This window comes from Herpailurus yagouaroundi, unplaced genomic scaffold, assembly GCF_014898765.1.
Source record: "Herpailurus yagouaroundi ecotype Mexico unplaced genomic scaffold, PumYag 29, whole genome shotgun sequence".
In the NCBI taxonomy this organism is placed as follows: Eukaryota; Metazoa; Chordata; class Mammalia; order Carnivora; family Felidae; genus Herpailurus; species Herpailurus yagouaroundi.
Window position 1 is genome coordinate 80246116 of NW_024412377.1, and position 19927 is coordinate 80266042.

The following is a 19927-nucleotide window of genomic DNA, read 5'->3' on the forward strand; positions in this document are numbered from 1 at the left end:
AACTTCCAAACTCATTCTATGAAACCAGAATTACCTTGATTCCAAAACCAAAGACCCCACCAGAAAGGAGAACTACAGACCAATTTCCCCGATAAACATGGATGCAAAAATACTCAATAAGATACTAGCAAACCATATCCAATACATTAAAAGAATTATTCACAATCACTCACACACACACACATGCACACACACACACACACACACACTCTAGAATATTGCTTGGTGATCAAAAAGAATCAAATCTTGCCATTTGCAACAACATGGCTGACACTAGGGTGTATTATGCTAAGCAAAGTAAGTCAGTCAGAAAAAGACAAATATCACATGATTTCACTCATATGTACAATTTTAGATACAAAACAGAAGAACATAAGGGAAGGGAAGGAAAAATAATATAAAAACAGAGAGGGAGATGAACCATAAGAGACTCTTAAATACAGAGAACAAACTGAGGGTTGCTGGAGGGGGTGTTGGGGTGGGGATGGGCTAAATGGGCTAGGGGCATTAAGGAGGATACTTGTTGGGATAAGCACTGGGTGTTACATTTACTTGATGCATCACTAAATTCTATTCCTTAAATCATGATTACACTATATATTAACTAACTTGGATTTAAATTAAAACAAACAAGCACTAAAAAACGAAGAAAGAAAGGAACTTGAGTTGGAAAGGAAAGACGGATTGGCAATGTAAAGAATATGGAACCTCAAAAGGGTTTCATATTTGGAGAGTGGTAAAGAAATTGGGGAAGATGGATTCAAATGATGTTAGGACATTCTGTAAGAGTATGAGGATAATTTACCTGAACAATGTAATTGAGTACCTTTGATAAATAGGTGCATTCTTTGAAAAAATACATACATACATACATACATACATACATACATACATAAAATTTAAAGAGGAAAGAAGGTAGGAGTTGAAAAATTGCTTTTAAAAAAAACTAATTCTGTTTTATCCTCTCTAAAATAAGCAAATAAATATTGAAAGAAATCATGGTATTATTTTTGAAAGTCAGTATGTATAATTTACTGGAGATTGATCTAGCAATTTAGACCTATAAGGAACATTTTTAATAATTTAATGAAGTTAGAGATAGTTTTTTTAAATTATGAGAGTAGCAGGGAAAAGCGATTGAAAATCACTATTACATAGCAAGAACTTCCAATAAGGTTTTACACATTTTTAGTAATTCATGTAAAATTTTTATTCCAATTATAATTAAGACACTGTATTTTAAATCATTTCACATATGAGATGAACCACCTCGTTGTCCGGGGAGTGAGATGCGACTGCATTGTATCTTCATATTTGGAAACCTGGGTTGAGCTGAGGCTCAGCTATAGCTAGGTTCCTCTTGCTTTCCTACCTAACGTGTCACATAAATATATGGGTAGAAATAGCAATAGTGGTTTTGCTAGAATTGTTTGTTTTTCATAATTGCTATCTGTGCTCAGATAGGACCATCATTGAGAGGAAATATCCAGAATTTGGTACATACAGTTCAGATTTTTCCAAATACAGTTGGATAAATTTTTCACAAGTTTTTCTCTTTATACCACATGGCAAACTGAAAGGGCCTCTCATCCATTGTATGTAGAACATAACTCAACCCGATCACTTTCCTCACAACATCTCCATTTCCTGCTTGTTGCTTAAACTTTACTACATTTTGCTTTCCAGACAAGAGCTTGTTTGTGTAGCTTCAAATCTGATGCCCTCTCTACATTGTTTTATAATAAAATCCTACATTCAGGCTTTTACGCTGCAATTTCTATAAGCACTCAGCTACTACTACAATAACGCCAAATAACAAATAATTCATAAACATAGTGGCAAAAATCATTAACTTATTTTTCTGTGGAGTCACTACAAAGTTCTGCTTCTGGCTCTAGATCTGAAGATCAATTAAAGCAACCCTACTTCATTTATCTTATTCTGGACCCCAAGTTACAGGGCTAAGTTTACCTGGAAGCTACCAGGAAAATAGTACCTAGAGAATTTTATTCTCAGGTTGGAGTTGGAAGTTCCTGGGCATTTCAGAATTTAGAAACTTCTAACTCTCAAGAGAGTTGGCATTCACGCCACATATGCAGCAATTGTGATTTGATAGTCAAAACTTAGCAGTGAACAATTTGCCCTCAACCGTGAAAGCACTAGTTTCGGTAGATGGGAGTCTCCAGGACAACTTATATATAGAGACTGTCAAGAATGTAATACATTATCTTAACAGGTCATAAAATGTACCTCTTCTATATAGATTAGATAATACTTGCATCCTGTTCTTGCAGTATACATAGAACTGGTTAATAATTTAAATAAGATAAAATTAAATATACTAATTCAAAGAAAATAAGCAGGGGACAGGCATACAGTGAAAAGGAAAACATGAGAGAATGGCATCCTGAAACAAGAGAAGGGCCTCTGGTGAAGAAGGGTGTGGCCAAGAATGACAGTGTATCAAAGAAACCAAGAAAAAGAAAAAAATAAGATAAGCAGTACCTTAGGTGGCCATGAAGAGCATAATTCCAGAAATAATTATTTGATGAAGAACAGACAACTGGTGATTTGTATACACAATGAATGCAATGAACGAATAAGGATATTTTAATTTTATTTTCCTCACGAAATGAGGATGGCTATTATTTACTTTTTAATATCTATAGGACTAACTACTAGAAAACTTAAGTACACTATGTAAACTGTAGCTTAGACCTTTCCCCCAAATTTAACAAATTCTAGATCCTTTGTAGAAAAGCAATCGGAAATAAGAGTTTTTAAATATCACTAAAAAAATCTCTCTTGGTGTTTTGAGATAAGCATATAGTAAATGATGAGGGACTGGTATGTTCTGGCCAATTGTGTACTCTGTTACATATCATTGCACCACAAATTAAAAAAATGTAAATGTCAATAAAATACAACTAAGGGGTGTTGACACCTAACCTATATATCGGATGATCACCTTTTGATCATGCTAAAGGGGATAAGGATGTAGAAAATGTTCAGGCTTAAAGTTCTGTTTGACAATCCAGAAGGCAATCAGAGCACCAAAGTCTAAGGATGTTCCTGAGAAGCTGTGGTTTTTAGTGTAGCTCCATGGATACAGAAGACAGCTCTGGTGCAATGAAAAGAACAGTATACCTAAAATCAGAAGACCTGGTTCTGCCACTTGCTATGAATCCATGGTTTAACTAATTTAATTCTCATTTTCCTCTAGAAAGACAGTACAATACACTGTACTGTAGATCCACTCTATACCAACAGAATGAGCTTTGAAGTTACACAGATCTGGATTTAATTTCATTCCCATCACTTACTAGTTATATAACCTTGCACAAAGCTGAGTCATAGTGTTAACAATCTGTATAAGGGGAATAGCCATAACTCCTTAAGAGAGCTGGTGTGAAACATTAGTATAGCACTATAATATTATTATAGCACTATAGCATTATACATAGCACTTATACTGTATAGTAATCTTTAATTGTACCACATCTTCATTATTGGATTATTGCACAAATTGAGCTACTACCTAGATTAAAGGTCCTAACACAGTATCTAACATGTTATACTCAAAACATGGGTTCATTCATATAAGATGTTAGAGAGATACTGACTCTCCAGTAAATTCATATATGGTAGGTATCAGAACTTCCTACATAGTAAGGGTACATCTCCTTTCTTCAGTCCAGCCATGCAAATTTTATTGTCCCCATTTTTCAAAGTAATAAAATGTCCTCATTTATTAAACCAAAAAATATAGATCGTGTTATCTAACAAACACAAATGGATTCATGATGACAATGGGATATATTTGAAATTGGGACCATCTCATCAAGGTTTTAGACCTGTCAAATCCATTTACTACATCAACTCTGGAGTCATTTCTATGAAACACAAATATAACCTCATGGTTTCTCTTAAAACATTTCAACAGTTCCCTTATATCACCTGCTAAATGAATTCCAAACTGCTCAACATAGTATGCACACAATTATTTTATTACTATCACTCTTTAATTTCCTCTCCCTATAATCTCTCACACTTTTTAGCTAGTATTTCCCTAGGTATATGGCACAATAAGTAAAAAAGCAAACGAAGCCCAGAGAGTTTACACAATTTGTCTAAAGACACATAAATATTTCCCTTGGGAATAAATTCCTTTGCATTATTGTGTCTTTAGAAGGTACAGAAAATAATAAGATTATAAAAACAATATAACATGGAAATATAAAATTAGATATAAATAATGTAACCAACAATACCTTTTTTCCCCACTTACATGTTTTCAAATTTGAGGAAAGATAAAAGGTATTTACCTTTTAAAAGGCAGAAGTCTCTTAAAAAAGATTAAACTATAAAGGAACATTCATCTCATCTGGATTATTTACTGATAGGGAAAATTTTTTGGAATGTAGTAGACATACAACTACCAAAGTAGTGTTTTCTTAATGGAAAATTAAAAAAATCATAGCATATAGGTAAAGATAAGTAGTTTGACTTTTCTTTCCGTTTATTTTTTAATGTTCTTGTTTGTCACAGAAAAAATGTAAAAAATCCAAGCTGAACAGTGCAGGAAAATAACTTAAATGAACATTGGTATATTTAGAAGCCAAATGGAAGGAAAGCATTACTTGCCCGTGCAAAAAATGAGATTAGCAGGGAAAATTATAGACGAGATTCTCTGAGTGGGAATTAAATCAGCTGCAAAGCCATTAACAGTTCTGATCATTGTCAAGTAGACTATAGAAGACACACAGGGCTGCAGCATGCATTTGATCAGTCATGCTTAACCTCTCCAACTAGGAGGAAAAATGAGCCAGAATGGCAAATAAATAGGTTAAATTAAATAATAATTTATAGTAGTTGAAATTTATCATAGAAACACACTTCTTGTGCAATTTGCACTTATTGCACTCAAATTAGGTCCTAAGAAATCCACAGCTCAATTTTTAGGTATCGAAGTTTGGAATGACACCAAGAAAAATATTATGGAAGAAGTAGCACTAGACTCGGGCTTAAAACAATGATACCCACCTCTACCAATTAACAGAGTTGTGACTTTATCAAGTGAGGGAAACACTCCTTAATTCCCTCATTTCATTAGGATGAAGCAATATGAAGGTCTCAGGGAACTATAATGGTGCTTCTTAGAATTCAGAACTGGTCCATGATCATAAAAGCAAAACAGACTATAAAATTTTGGTGGTGTTGATGGTGACATTTCTGTTTGTTTTAGAATTGTATTTGGCCAAGATTTTTGTTTGTTTATTTTTAATTTTAAATTATATCAGCCTTCAAATAAAATCAAAGAGTATGGGTCTCTGTGGTTGAGTATGATACTCTTTGGAGTATGGTTGGGTCAATTATAAAATGTTGATATTTGACAAAAAGAGAATAGAATTCCTGGGCCATATTCTTTGGCTGTCATTTCTGTTAAAAGTAAATTTCAGATGAAAAAGAATGAAATGAAAACAAATGAGAGAAAGATGTAGCCCAAGGTGGATGACGGAATTCAGAATCAACTCGTTCCTCTCAGGCTATCTCCTGAAGGTGATAAATTATGCCCAGATGGTGATAATGAGGTCAAGGTACAAATGACTGAAGAATAACTCTATATTATGGTTTTGATTTATAGTATGATTATGATTATTATTTGGAATCAAGCAAATAGGGGAGAATCAAGTCAAAAACTGGAGTTGAAAAGAGAAAGTTGTCATTACGATGGAAGCTGAAAACCAGAGGACAATGAAAGGAAGAGACAGCGGTTTGGTTGTCTTCAGATGTCTTATTTAGTCATAAGCAATATACCGTGCACCTCAAAGGATAAAACTGTTACTAATGTGCTCATGTTTTAAGGAAAAGACAATTTCTGAATAAGGTTTTCAAAACTGAGATGGGTTGATTCAACAAATAGTGTTTTCACTGCACTGGTTTGCTACTGAAAATTTTGTAATTACCTGAGAATAATGTCATACCAGAATCTGAAATATCATAAATTTGTTGGATTCAATTCTTTGTTACCCCCTAATCTGAGGTTAAATACACTTCTGATTTAGATTAAATTTGTCAGTGGTACCTAAGAAACTTTCATTTGTGTGTATATGTATTAGATACAACAATCAAAGTAAAAGCATTTTGAAAACTATGAGGACACAAAGATATTAAATTCTAGTAAATCTTGCCTTATATTATACATATTTTAAAATTGTGATACAACCATAGGTAGTACACATTAATTTAATGTTTAAAGGAAATAAATGATTAGCTTGTATACTACTCTATGAAACCTTACTGATTTGTTCAAATAGCCATAAACTGGGATACATCCTTTCATCTGTTGTTAGCTTATTACTTATATATTAGTTTTCTATTTCTTCTGTAGCAAATACACATTAACTGAACGGATCAAAATGGTAAAAAATTATCTTTCAGTTCTGAAGGTCAGAATTCTAAACATCAATCTTTGATGGTAAAAAATCAAGGTATTAGGAGGGCTGTGTTTCTTCTAGAGGTTCTAGGGTATATTTCCTTGCCTTTTCCAGCCTCTGGAGGCTGCTGGCATTCTTGGGCTCACGGCTCCTTTCCATCTACAAAGCTACATCACTCCAACCTTTGCTTCCATTGTCACATCTTCTTCTTTGATTTTGACTCTCCTGCCACTCTCTTTTACTCAAAAGAACCTAGTAATTACAGTGGGTCCACACAGGTGATCCAGGATAATCTATCTCAAGATTAATGTAATCATACCTGAAAGTCTACTTTGTATATACAGTAAATATCCACAAATTCCAAGGCTTAGGATGTGGACATATTTGGAGGACCATGATTCTGTCCATCACAATAGTTTATAGGCATCATGCGGTCTGGGATATATCCTGAGAATAGCATTTATAGACAGTAACTCTGAGGTTCAAAAGAGGTGCTTTCAGTGATGCCAATGGACAAGAAGAGGGAAATCAAAAGGTAGAAAATTTTGCCTCAATGAGGGCAATTCTGCTTTTATCTATTCATCTTCTGCATATGGTTTCCTTTTTAAGGGTTCCACTATGCAACAAATAAATTGTATAAAGACTTAGCAATTATACAATCTTCCTAAGTTTGGGGATATTTGAACACCAAAGCAACAGGTATCTTTTTATTATTAAGACTCGAACTTATATCTCACCCAGTATATTAAAATTCCAAAGCATAATCAACTTTCTTATCCTATAACAGTAAAGAAAATAAGTTAACAACAAATAAACAAAAGTAAATTAGAGATTACAACTAAAATCAACTATCCATATAATAAGACAAGAGAACATTTTAAAGTGCTAAGCAAAGTACAGTTTCAAAATATATATTTGCTGAAATGGACTTTTAATCATGATGGCGTACAAATCAGATGCAGACTTTCATTCTCACATCTACACATACACATTCACACATATTCCCAATATGTGGAAAGTTCGGTTAGATTTAAAACAACTTTTTTTTAATGTAAATACACACACATACAGCCAAGCTGTAAAACAAGAATTAAAAAAAAAAAAAAAACTAATAAAGGAACAAAGAAAAATCTGACAAGGCTGAGTGGGAGGGTAAAGAATACGACCTACAGAGGATAGGTAGGACCTGGGGATAGGTAGTTAATTTGTTATGCATGTATGTATTTCACTTTGATTGATAGTGGATTATGAGAGGTGAACATAACAAACAAGTTTGGAAAGCTAAGTTGACATCACATCTTTTAATTATAGTTTATGTGATATGTTTCCACCCTTAGCACTTAAGGAGCTGTTAGAATAGGAACACAAATATCTCTCAAATATGCTGCCATTCTTCCCTGCCCCACCTGGGAAAGAGAGGGATATGAATCCAGGACTTTTCCCAGTGCATTACAGCTTAGTCTTGGAATCTAATACAGGGATCCAGGCAGCCTGTAGCCCAGATGATGCTGAGACATGAAGTAACATCCATCCATCATCTATGCATAGATGATTTTGAGTATGAAATGGAAAGGCAAAAGTCCTGCCTTAGAACAGGCAGAAATATATGTTTTAGGGAAAAAAAACACAAAGAATAGATGGAGGAGACAAATTAAAATTATATAGTAAAAAGTTAACTAGAATAATGTCTCAGGTGAAAGGTTCTAAGGACCTGAATTTAACTTTAGTAAGGGAAAATGTTCAGATGAATTCCTTCACAGTGAATGGTCCAATGGCAGCTTTAATAAGAAAGTTTCTTTTGATGTACAAACAATAATATGGCTGTTTATAATAATTTCTTTATCCTTACTACTTATCATTGGATGAATTACAGCTCATATTATTGACATGTCCAAAAGTAATTGTTTTTCAGATGATTTTAAGTACTAAACTCGGTTTTTATCTTATCTGCTCTCCTAACTTTTCATAATTTTTAAAAATATTTTAGTTTCATAAGTAGATAATGACTAATTTGCTGTATAAAGACAAATTTATAGTATTTAACAAAGAGTAAGAAACTTCTAAATAAAGTATTCATTAAATACTACTTAAAAAGAGATCCATTTACATTTAACCTCAAATTTCCAAGTAAAGACATTATTATGTTTCTTGTTTCTCTACAGAATCAACACTGGTATCATCTAAAAATGCTGGACTCACCTCTGTACACATTCTATTTTGTCTAGTTTATCTGGACCTACCTACTGGTATACCAATAACCAGTCCACATCTAGATTATCTTGTTTGGGTTTACTCTCCATTCTTTTAGAGAGCACTTTCAAGGACACTCATAAATGAAAATGTATACTGTACCATATTGAACACTGTGAAAAATGTAGAGATTTTTTATAATCACCCTGTAAGGAAAATAAGAGAAATTGGATGGATTATAATCCATTTTGGATGGATTATATGTCTCTATAAGCAGGGGAGGAGCAAACTTGTCCTGTTATTCTTGATAAGGTAGAATTAAGACTAATAAAAATGCATAGAGATAAATTTCAGTTCACATGATAAAGATCTTTCTAAATATTTTTTTAAGTTTATTTAGAGAGAGAGAGAGCACATTCACAAGTGAAGGAGGGGCAGAGAGAGAGAGAGAGAGAGAGAGAGAGAGAGAGAATCCCAAGCATGCTTTGTGCTCACAGCAGAGCTTTGAACTCATAAACTGTGAGATACTGACCTGAACTGAAACCAAGAGTCAGCCACTAAACTTACTGAGCCACCCAGGCACCACAGATCTTTCTAAATATTAACAACAAAATACGTGTAGTTAGGCAGACCCAAATTTGAATCTTGGCTCTATCCCTGGTTAGTTGTATAATCTTGGATACTTGTCATGTACATTTCAGCCTGTCTTTATACAATGTAGAGGAAACTACTGAATTCAGGTCATTGTAAAGATTAATTGCTACAGTATATAAAATACATTTAGCATATTGTTTGATTCATGGCATTAAAAAATTCTACTAAATTTAGAAATCAAAGAATATGACAGAATATAGATTGAATGGTCCTCTGTTACTAAATCAGAAACAGAGTACATTGTTTCTAAGAAGTTACTACACACACACACATACACACACACACACACACACACACACACAAGAATTTACTATATACAATCTCTAGATTTCTATTAAACCTTATAATTTCCTATAGCAAAGACTTTTGGCATGAAGGTTAAACTATGAACTCCATAGCTCATGTAGACTTAAAATTGATGACTCTATCAAAAAGCTAATGTTAGAATAAATTTGCAATTCTCACAGTCATGCATTTTAAAATATGAGCACACACACAATTAACCAAAGAAAGAATTCAATAAGGTTTCAAAATACAAATTCAACACAATCCCCATAGAAATCCCAACTTGATTTTTTGCAGAAATTAGAAAGCTAATCCTAAAATTTACATGAAATACCAAGAGACCCCCAAAAGCCAAAACAATCTATAAAAAGAAAAATAAAGTATGAGGATACACACTTCCTGACTTCAGAAATTAATACGAAATTACAGTAATGAAAACAGTATAGTACCGGCATAAAGACAGATAAATCAGAGGACAGAATTGAGAACCTAAAAATAAACCCTTACATTTATGGCCAACTAATTTTTTAACAAAAGTGTCAAGACAATTCAAGAAGAAAGAATAGTCCTTTTAAGAAATAGTTCTGGGGGCGCCTGGGTGGCGCAGTCGGTTAAGCGTCCGACTTCAGCCAGGTCACGATCTCGCGGTCTGTGAGTTCGAGCCCCGCGTTGGGCTCTGGGCTGATGGCTCAGAGCCTGGAGCCTGTTTCTGATTCTGTGTCTCCCTCTCTCTCTGCCCCTCCCCCGTTCATGCTCTGTCTCTCTCTGTCCCAAAAATAAATAAACGTTGAAACAAAACAAAAAAAGAAATAGTTCTGGGACATAGATAGCCATATGCAAAAGAATGAAGATGGACCCATACCACACAAAAATTAACTCAAAATGGATCATAAACCTCAATTTAAGAGCTAAAACTATGAAACTTTAGAAGAAAATATGGGAGTAAATTTTGACCTTAGGCAATTCTTGTACACGGCACAAAAAGTACAGTGACAAAAATAATAAGTTGGACTTCATGAAAATTAAAAACTCTTGTTCCTCAAAGAACACCATTAAGAAAAACAGAACCCAAACACTGGGATAAATATTTGCATATTACATATCTGGTAAAAGACTTGTATCAAGAATTTATAAAGAACACTTATAAACCCAATAAAAAAGTCAAATATCTGAATTTTAAAATGGGCAAAAGGATTTGGGTACATATTTTTCCAAAGAAGATAGGCAAGTGGCTATTAAGCACATGAAAAGATGCTCAAAATAATTTCATTAGGTAAATAAAAATCAAAACTGCAATGAGATTCCACTGTAGCCCACCGGAATGCCAAAATTAAAACTTTTAAAAATAGTCAATAACAAGTGGTATTAACATGTGGGGAAGTTTGAACATTTATACACTGCTATTTGGATAGTAAAATTGTGTGGTCACTTCAGAAAACAGTTTGGCAGGTTTTTGAATTGCGATCCATAGTTACCCTACAATCCTGTAATTCCATTCCTAGTTATACACTCAAGAGAAGTGAACGTGTTCACAAAAAACTTAGGAATATCCATAAGAGCATTATTCATAATAGTCAAAGTCAAAACAACCCAAATGACCATCTACTGAAGAATGGGTGAATAAAATGTGTCATATCTTAACAATGGAATATTATTCACTAACAAAAAGGAACACAATGTTGATAGCTCTACAACATTGTCAAACCTCGAAAGAAAATATGATAAATAAAAGAAGTCAGAAACAAGTTACATGATTTCATTATATGAAATGCCCAGAATAGGCATATAATTAGACATAAAAAAGGAAATTAGTGTTTCTAGGGGCTAGAAGAAATCAAGAGTCATTTCTAAATAATGTAAGATTTCTTTTTTGGAGTGATGTAAATGTCTTAAAATTAGACAGTTATAATGTCTGCTCAACTTTGTGGGTATGCTGAAAACCATCCAACTATACATTTTACAAGGGTGAATTTGTGGTGTGTGGATTATTTCAACAAAGCAAATGTGAAAAGAGAGAACAAAAGAGTAAAATATAATTTGTCTAAAATATATGAAGTTATTTATTATTTATAGATATACATATAGAAAGCTTATTATATATACATGCCAACTTCAGGGTCTTGGCTACCTAAAAAATATGAAGGGAAAGGAAGAGATTACAATGGAATACATAAACTGCTGAAGTACTTTGTGCTTAAAACTGTATTGGTGGTGCTGGATGGCTCAATTGGTTGAGTGTCTGACTTGATTTTGGCTCACGTCATGATCTCACAGTTTGTGAGTTTGAGCTCTGCCCTCAGCACAGAGGCTGTGTGGGATTCTCTCTCTCCCTGCTCATGCTCCAAAAACACACAGACAACAACAACAACAACAACAACAACAACAACCACAACAGAAACTGTATTTGAAAGAGACACAATCAAATGTTGTGTTTTTAAAATTGGGTGGTAGGTGCATTCATTATAGTATTCATTATAGTATTGTCTGTACTTTTTGTATATTTGAAATAGTTCATAACAAAACATTTAAAACTAGAGGGTAAGTATTCACTATTAGAATTATAGGTCAAGAGGCGCCTGGGTGGCGCAGTCGGTTAAGTGTCCGACTTCAGCCAGGTCACGATCTCGCGGTCCGTGAGTTCGAGCCCCGCGTCAGGCTCTGGGCTGATGGCTTGGAGCCTGGATCCTGTTTCCCATTCTGTGTCTCCCTCTCTCTCTGCCCCTCCCCCATTCGTGCTCTGTCTCTCTCTGTCCCAAAAATAAATAAACATTGAAAAAAAAAAAGAATTATAGGTCAAAAGAAATTCTTTTAATTCTCATTATTCTTGTCTATCTTCTTACCAACTTAAGTTTGCAGGCTAGCAAAGGCTCACAGAGAAGGCCTTGTGATAGGAATAGCTTGGATTCTGCAACAACAACAAACTAAGCAAACAAGTGCAGAGCAATTACCTATGTGCATGACAGACCACTGATCCAAAAAATATATTAATGACCAAGCATGAAAAGTTCACTAATACAAATGGTAAATTCAGGCAAAAATCTTTTGAAGAAAAGTGTGGATCACTGAAAACAAGCGTTATTATGAATAGGATATGAAATTTATACTCAGAAAATCTAGACCTAGAAATTTGGGTGCCATTTACTTTTTGTGTGTTCCTGAGTCACAATTAGGTTAGTCAGCTAATTTTCAAGGTTACTTAAGTGCTTAAATGACCTGTTGTATAATTTTTATGTAAATTATAATGTGCTATATTAAATTTTACCTATTTTGGGAACATACTTTATATTGTTTGAGTGGACAATAGGGAAAATAAAGATTTCTAGGATTAAAGAATCAAACGGATTCTGAAATAAGATGGTTATTAATAATGTGAGTGGATGACAGCAAAGAGATCTACTGTGTCCATATGTAAAATGCTGTGAATTATTTTTAATCATTATCTTATTCTGAATTGAAGAACCGTCAAGAAAGATTCTCCCTAATTCCTGGAATTTTCCTGTCCTCATAGAATAGTAACAACTAAAAACATGTCCCTTAAGTGTATGCAGTCCTTCCTTTTCAATAAAATGTAAAGATTTTTTTTAAGGCAGAATCATTTGCATTCCACCACATTAGATTGCTGTTCAGGCATAAGAACCAGAATGTAAGTACTTGATTCCCTAATTCCAAACACTAATACTGTCCTTACCAGCTCCCCTTCTTGTACTTGGTTTCCTGATTCAAACTTCACCGCTCACTGAACACAAAGATAAATTTGAGAGGCACAGTATAAGAGTATTGCTAATATTTTGGGGTAAAAGCATCAGATTCCTTAAACACCCTGTGACTTCTGCCAAATCACCAACCTACCCTTAATAGAGGTCTTTCTCTGAACCTTTTCCTATTCTCTCCCTCTCTCTCTTTTAATGTTTAGTTATTTCTGAGAGAGCAAGACAGCAGGGAAGGGGCAGAGAGAGGGGGACAGAGGATCCAAAGCTGGCTTTCCACTGACAGCAGTGAACCCAATGTGGGGCTCGAATTCATGACCTGTGAGATCATGACCTGAGCCAAAGTTGGATGCTTAACCAACTGTGCCACCCAGTTCCTCCCCTAATGTCTCTATTTTTAAGAAACAGATTCAGATATACTCTGAAAAAAATTCAGAAAGCAAGAGAGAGTGAGGGACTAAAAGAGATGGAGATAAAAAAAAGAACAGGGTAGGAAAATAGTGCAGCTGTATACAAGAAATTCAACTAGAAGCTTGGCTTATCTTCTTTAACAAATAGGTCTACATGGATGAAGAACTATGGGTAAATTCCTCTGAACAAGATTCAGTTGCTCAAAGCCACACTACCCAGCAGGGGCAGGGGGGTGGGGGCAAAGTCTATGAAAACACCCCCAATTCTCCATTCCCTGGACTGGGTTAAAAGAGAGGGGGTGGAGTGGTGGGACCAGAGGGTTAAGGGTCCACTATATCAACAAGAGCAGTGGCAGTGCCTAGAGTTTGTCACTACTGGATGATCCTTGAGTGACATCTAATTAGGTCAATTCTTAGGAAAGTGGTATTACCCATCCAGGGCCACTCAGCTGGAAAAGAGACAGCAAGAATGTTAACCCAGATAATATGGTCCAGAGACATGCATGTGTGCAAGTGTGTGTGTGTGTGACTTCACTTTACCTTTAATTATCCTTGTATTTCAAGAATTATTAGAGCTTTTAATAGTTTATCTTTTTATTGTATAAAGGTAGAAATATGCAATCAAATAAAGAGACAAGTGGAGGATTATTGCTCATCTCATTACAATTGCTTAAAAAAAAGGCAAGAGAAGAAAATTTAAAGTCAGTAGGAAACCCAAATAATGCAATGGGCATTGCAGTTAAAACAATGTTAATAAATTCACAGGTTACTGATATTAAGTTCCTACTACGGATATAAAAAAAAAACTGAGTTTCATATGTAAACTACAGAAATGGGAAATTATTATTCAAATCCCCATTGTACCAGAAAGTCATTGTTTTTTTTTTTTTCCTGGGAAATATGAAACAAAGGTGTGGAGCGGTGCAGGAGAAAAGTAATATGTTCATTCTCTTGCACAGGGTTTGTCAAAGACTAATCATGATATTTTTAAAAAAGTAGGCAATTGCTTCTGAAATTTCCAGGAAAACTGGTAATATAAAGAATGCCTATTTTCATATCAAGAGATTTAAGACCAGAAATGCATATTTTATAAATGTGAATTTGGATCAGCTGCTTCTGTGAATACAATATCAATATTAAATTTGAAGATAAACATGACATAGTGCATCAGAGTTGGATAAGCCCAATTTCCCCAAAAGCTAATACAAGCAGCCCTTAAGCATCAAGCCTTAGTTTCCTAAATATTCACATAATACCTTCACATTCTAGTGTTCTATAAGCTGACAAGTCCACGTGCCAGTGTTACAGTTCTGACCAATGAAAAATATAGTTCCTGACATAACCACTGCATATTTTAGTTTTTCTTTACTGTTAAGGGCAGTACTGAGAGGTCATAACTAAAACACCCTATTTGAACAATTCTAACGACATTTAGACAAATATGAGGTAAGTATTTACTCATTTGAGAAAGAGTGGAAAAGTGCTACACAGTAGTCACACAAAATTTCAAACCTTTTCCCTTAACTCACCAATATATCTGTTCTTCCACAGAAGCTTCCTTGTGGCCTTACTGCTTTGAGGGCAGTAAAATCACCTCAGATGAGGAAACCTTAACTCATACATAAGACTCAAAGAGTGGTATCAGCTCAGTTCTTGCAAATGGAGTGACAATATACATCATTTTCTTCAATAGAGTTCACATCCTACAAATAATTAAAATATTTTGTTTCCCATTTTAAAACTATATTTACTACCAGGGAAACTTGATCAGTATTATTTTTTGTTTACTTAATTCACTGAATTAATTTGGATAGTCCAGATCATGTTACAGAACAATCCTGAAATCCCAGTGGCTTATTACAACAAATGATTTATTCTTTCTAATCCAGAAGACCTATCCAATGAGAACTGTTAAGGGAATACCTGTTCTCCACAACCATTCAGTGATGCAAGTTGTCATTCCGGTTTCTGGTAGTTTTCCATGGCCCAATCATTTCAGTAATAAGATAAGTTAGGGAATCATATACTGGCTGTTAATCGCTCCATTATGGAAGTGACAATTATTACTTCCACTCACACCCATTGCTCAGAATTTGTTTCAAAGTTCCACCTAACTCTAAAATGTGGGACACATGGATTGCTTATGAAGAGTCAATATGCAGCAATTTGTCTCTGCCATTAATAATCACTATTTTTTTTTACTAGATAAAAGCTTTTCATGAGGCTTTCTTCTGGAAAAGAGAAGTACAATTTTGGAAATGAGTACCATCATAATTCATTTTTAGGAGTCTAGTTCTAGAAGAACTGTAAGAAATCTAGTCATCTTTGAATGGATTTCTATATTAGAAAGAACAAATCTATTCTCAGTTTATTTCTTAGAATGGTTTTATGACATTGAATTATAAAATTCTTACTGATTTACCAAATAAGATTTGATTACCAAATTTAAACTCACCAATATCCTGTTAGATAAGAGTACTCCCCATAACTATATTGGCTTTCAATTGGCTTAAGTTCACTAGCTTTAGATATACCAGCTAAAAAGTCCTACATCCTTCCTATATATAATTATAAAACTATAAATACATATATATGTAAAAACTATATAATTACATGTATCATACATACCTTTTACTAAGACTTGTAGGACTTGTTTTATTTTTTAGAATATAATTGCAGCAGATTTTGTTTTTATTACTGATATAATCAAAACAAAATAATATCCAAATGTAAGAGAATCAAAGTTTTCTAAATTTCCTATTTCTTTAGTAATACACAATAGACGTAAGGAACCAAACATGACTCAGGTTTAGAGTCTGCTATTTGATAGCTGATATTTTAAAAAAAGAACATTTCATTGCCTTCTGAGCAGTGTCATGTCACCTCAGGAAAAAATCAGATTCTATGGGATGATTTTTTTCAGGTGGCAGAAGAGAAGTGATAATGGATTTCTATCTTTAAAAATATTGCAACATTGGCTACAATCATGAGAAATTCACTAACCTATTTTGACAAGGCTGCCCAACTAGGCTATTTGATGAATTATAGTGCTTCTATCTGTGATCTGTGCTAACTATTCCAGTGCAATTTTATTCTATCCAAAATAACTTTGCCCAAAGGGAGAAATAATAGAATAGTCAATTGGCATTATGTGACTATTTTGTAGTAAATTAATGCCTCATATAGGCTTTTAATCATTTATCTCTTATTCAGTATAATCAGGTTTATTTAGTATTGCTGATGCCTCTCTTTAATGCAATTATTCAAATATCAGGTCCTAGAATGGATGAAGAATTGCCTGTTCTTATTAACATTTAGCTCAGGGTTTGCAACAGGAAGCTGAAAACATAACAAAATCTCCTTTAGTAAGTAATATAAATAAGAAAAAAACAGACATTTTTCTTTTTTTTTTTTGTAAGCTCATTAGCTGTTTTAAAATACAGATTAACTAATGTCACAGGTGGATGATAAAGTGTTTGTCATGATAATTTGTTTTAAAAGTTATATTTAGAAGTATTTCAATTTTACATTGAAATAACCTTGATGTTCAAAAATGAACTTAAATACTTGGAATGTACATCATTAAAATTAATGTTTGTTTTCATGGTAAGTTGTTTATAATACATTGTAATATAAAAAGATGTGTCATGTGACAGCTGCTCTCAATCTACTTGCATATGGAAAGTACAGTTGGACCTTTTAACGATGTGGGGGCCAAGGCACTGACCTCTCTGTGCAGTGGAAAATACAATGTAACTTTCAATTGTCCCAAAACTAATAGCCTACTGTTGACTGGAAGCTGTACTGGTAAAATAAGCAGTCAATTAACATATATTTTGTATGTTATATGTTATATAATCTATTCTTAAAATAAAGTAACCTAAAAAATTAAATATTAAAAAAATAAGAAGAAAGACAAAATATAATTACAGAATTGTCCAGGAAAAAAACTCCACCCCTGGGCAGTGCCCCCTGTGGCCCCATGGATCTGTTGCTTCATATTTGGACAGAACAGACCCAGCGATGCCCCTTCTTCAAGTCTCCAAACTTCCTGCAACCTCTTTTCTAGACATAACCTTGAGAACCATGTTCTCAGCCATCCTATGCCTATGGGAACAGCTAACAACATTTTTTGAGTTTAGTTCCTTATTGCTGATCAACCATGAGCTCCCAGATTCATCAGAATTAGTCCATCAAGGTGGAGACCACCACAAACCATCTGGTCAATATGCATCTATTAGCCTCCTACAGCTATCTCTTGGCTTCTATTACAACCACTACAATGTAGCTCCAGAGGTGTGGGTTGCTTCTTCCACAAGTTGGCTGAGGAGAAGCCTGAGGGTGTGAAACGTCTCCTGAAAACCAGCAGAGCAGAAGCGCCCTCTTCCAGGATGTGTATAAGCCACCCAGATGAGTGGGGTAAAACTGTGCATGCCATGGAAGCCCCCATGGTTCTGAAGAAGCACCTGAACCAGGCCCTTTTGGATTTGCATACCCTGGGTTTTGCCTGTGTAGACTCCTATCTCTGTGACTTCTTAGAGGTCTGCTTCCGAGGTTAGGAGGTCAAACTCATCAAGAAGGTGGGTGACCACCTGACTGATAGTGGAAAGCTGGGCCCCAGGCTAGGCTGGCAAGTACTTTTTGGAAAGGCTCATCTTCTAGCACAACTAGGAGCCTGAGGAGCCCAGTGGCTTTTTGAGGGACCCCCTCTGGTAACCCCATGGTGGAAGGGCTTCTCCCTGTAGTCACCAGGCAGCTTTTTAACCACCCTGGAGTTCTCCCAAGCTGTGGACAAAATGAAAACAATAAAACTTTTTGCAGAAAAAAATGTCTTTAAGTGGATCTGCGTAATTCAAACCTATATGTTGTTGAAGAGTCGATTGTATATAAGGATATACAGTAAAGTAGAAATCATTATGCCCTTTGTTCTAGGCACTGTGATATTCTCTTTATAAAAAAAAATCTCCTTTGATTTTAGCAACTATTTTATGAATTAGATACTATTATCCAATTTTATGTATAAAATAATCAAATAAGTATCCCAAGGAGACATAGTTAATTTATGAAGCAGAGATTTTAACCCAGGCAGTCTACATACTGAGAACCTAAATGTCTAGGACTACACTACCTAGTGTAGGTTGAAATAAGAAGTTGTTTCTAAAGTAATTAAAATAAAAAGTGGGGTGAAATTTATCATCTCAAAACTCTCAAACAAATGTATTGTCCAAGAGCATATTCAGGGTACCATATAAGGTGAGAAATATTAGGACCAAGAGATAAAACTTCAAAACATTGTAGAAAATTACTCAAAGTTGATTACTCAAGAAATAAAGAGGTTATATAAATTATTTTTGCTTCTATTGAATGCATTACTAACTTGATAGTTAAGCTAATAGCTCTGTTTCTCTTTCTCTTTTTTTTTTAATGTTTATTTATTTTTGAGAGAGAGAGACAGAGTGCAAGCAGAGGGGTGCAGAGAGGAAGGGAGACACAGAATCTGAAGCAGGCTTCAGGCTCTGAGCTGTTAGCAAAGAGCCTGGTGCAGGGCTCGAACTTACTGACTGTCAGATTATGACCTGAAGTTGGCTGCTTAACCGATTGAGTCACCCAGGTGCCCCTGTTTCTCTTTTAAATAAATAATTGCAGAGAGAAGAAATATGTAATCTTTTAAGCAGATTGAGGAAGTGGACAAATCTGACATTTTTCTTTCTCATTTCTTTACCTGATTAGATTAAGAAGATAAAATAACATAATTTAGATACAGGCAGTTTTAAAGTCTTCTTGAAATTAGTAATGCTGTTAAAAAAAGAAAAAGAGACTTAATAATTACTGAAATCTCAGTATTGGTATGGATGCTTTACCATCGATGCAAAATAAACAGGAAAAAACTGCTAAAAGTGACTTGACCATTCAAAGCAAAAGTACCTTGGCTTGCAACTGTCATTAGCCTAATGGACTAGATTTTATAATATTTGAAATAATAAGTGGTCAAGAAAAACAAATTAAAGGATTTACTTGATAATAGGAAAATTGTAACTTGAATTTAGAGACAATTACCTACTAAAAAAAGTTATTGGCTTGCTTTTAATTTTGTATATATTAAGAGTATTGGGGTTAAGATGGCAGAGAACCTATTGCTTGCCTCCTCCCTCAAACACATCTATATAATTATCAGGTCATTCTGAACACCCAGGAAATTTATCTGAGGGCTAAGAAAAGAAACTGCATAAATAGAGGAAGAAAA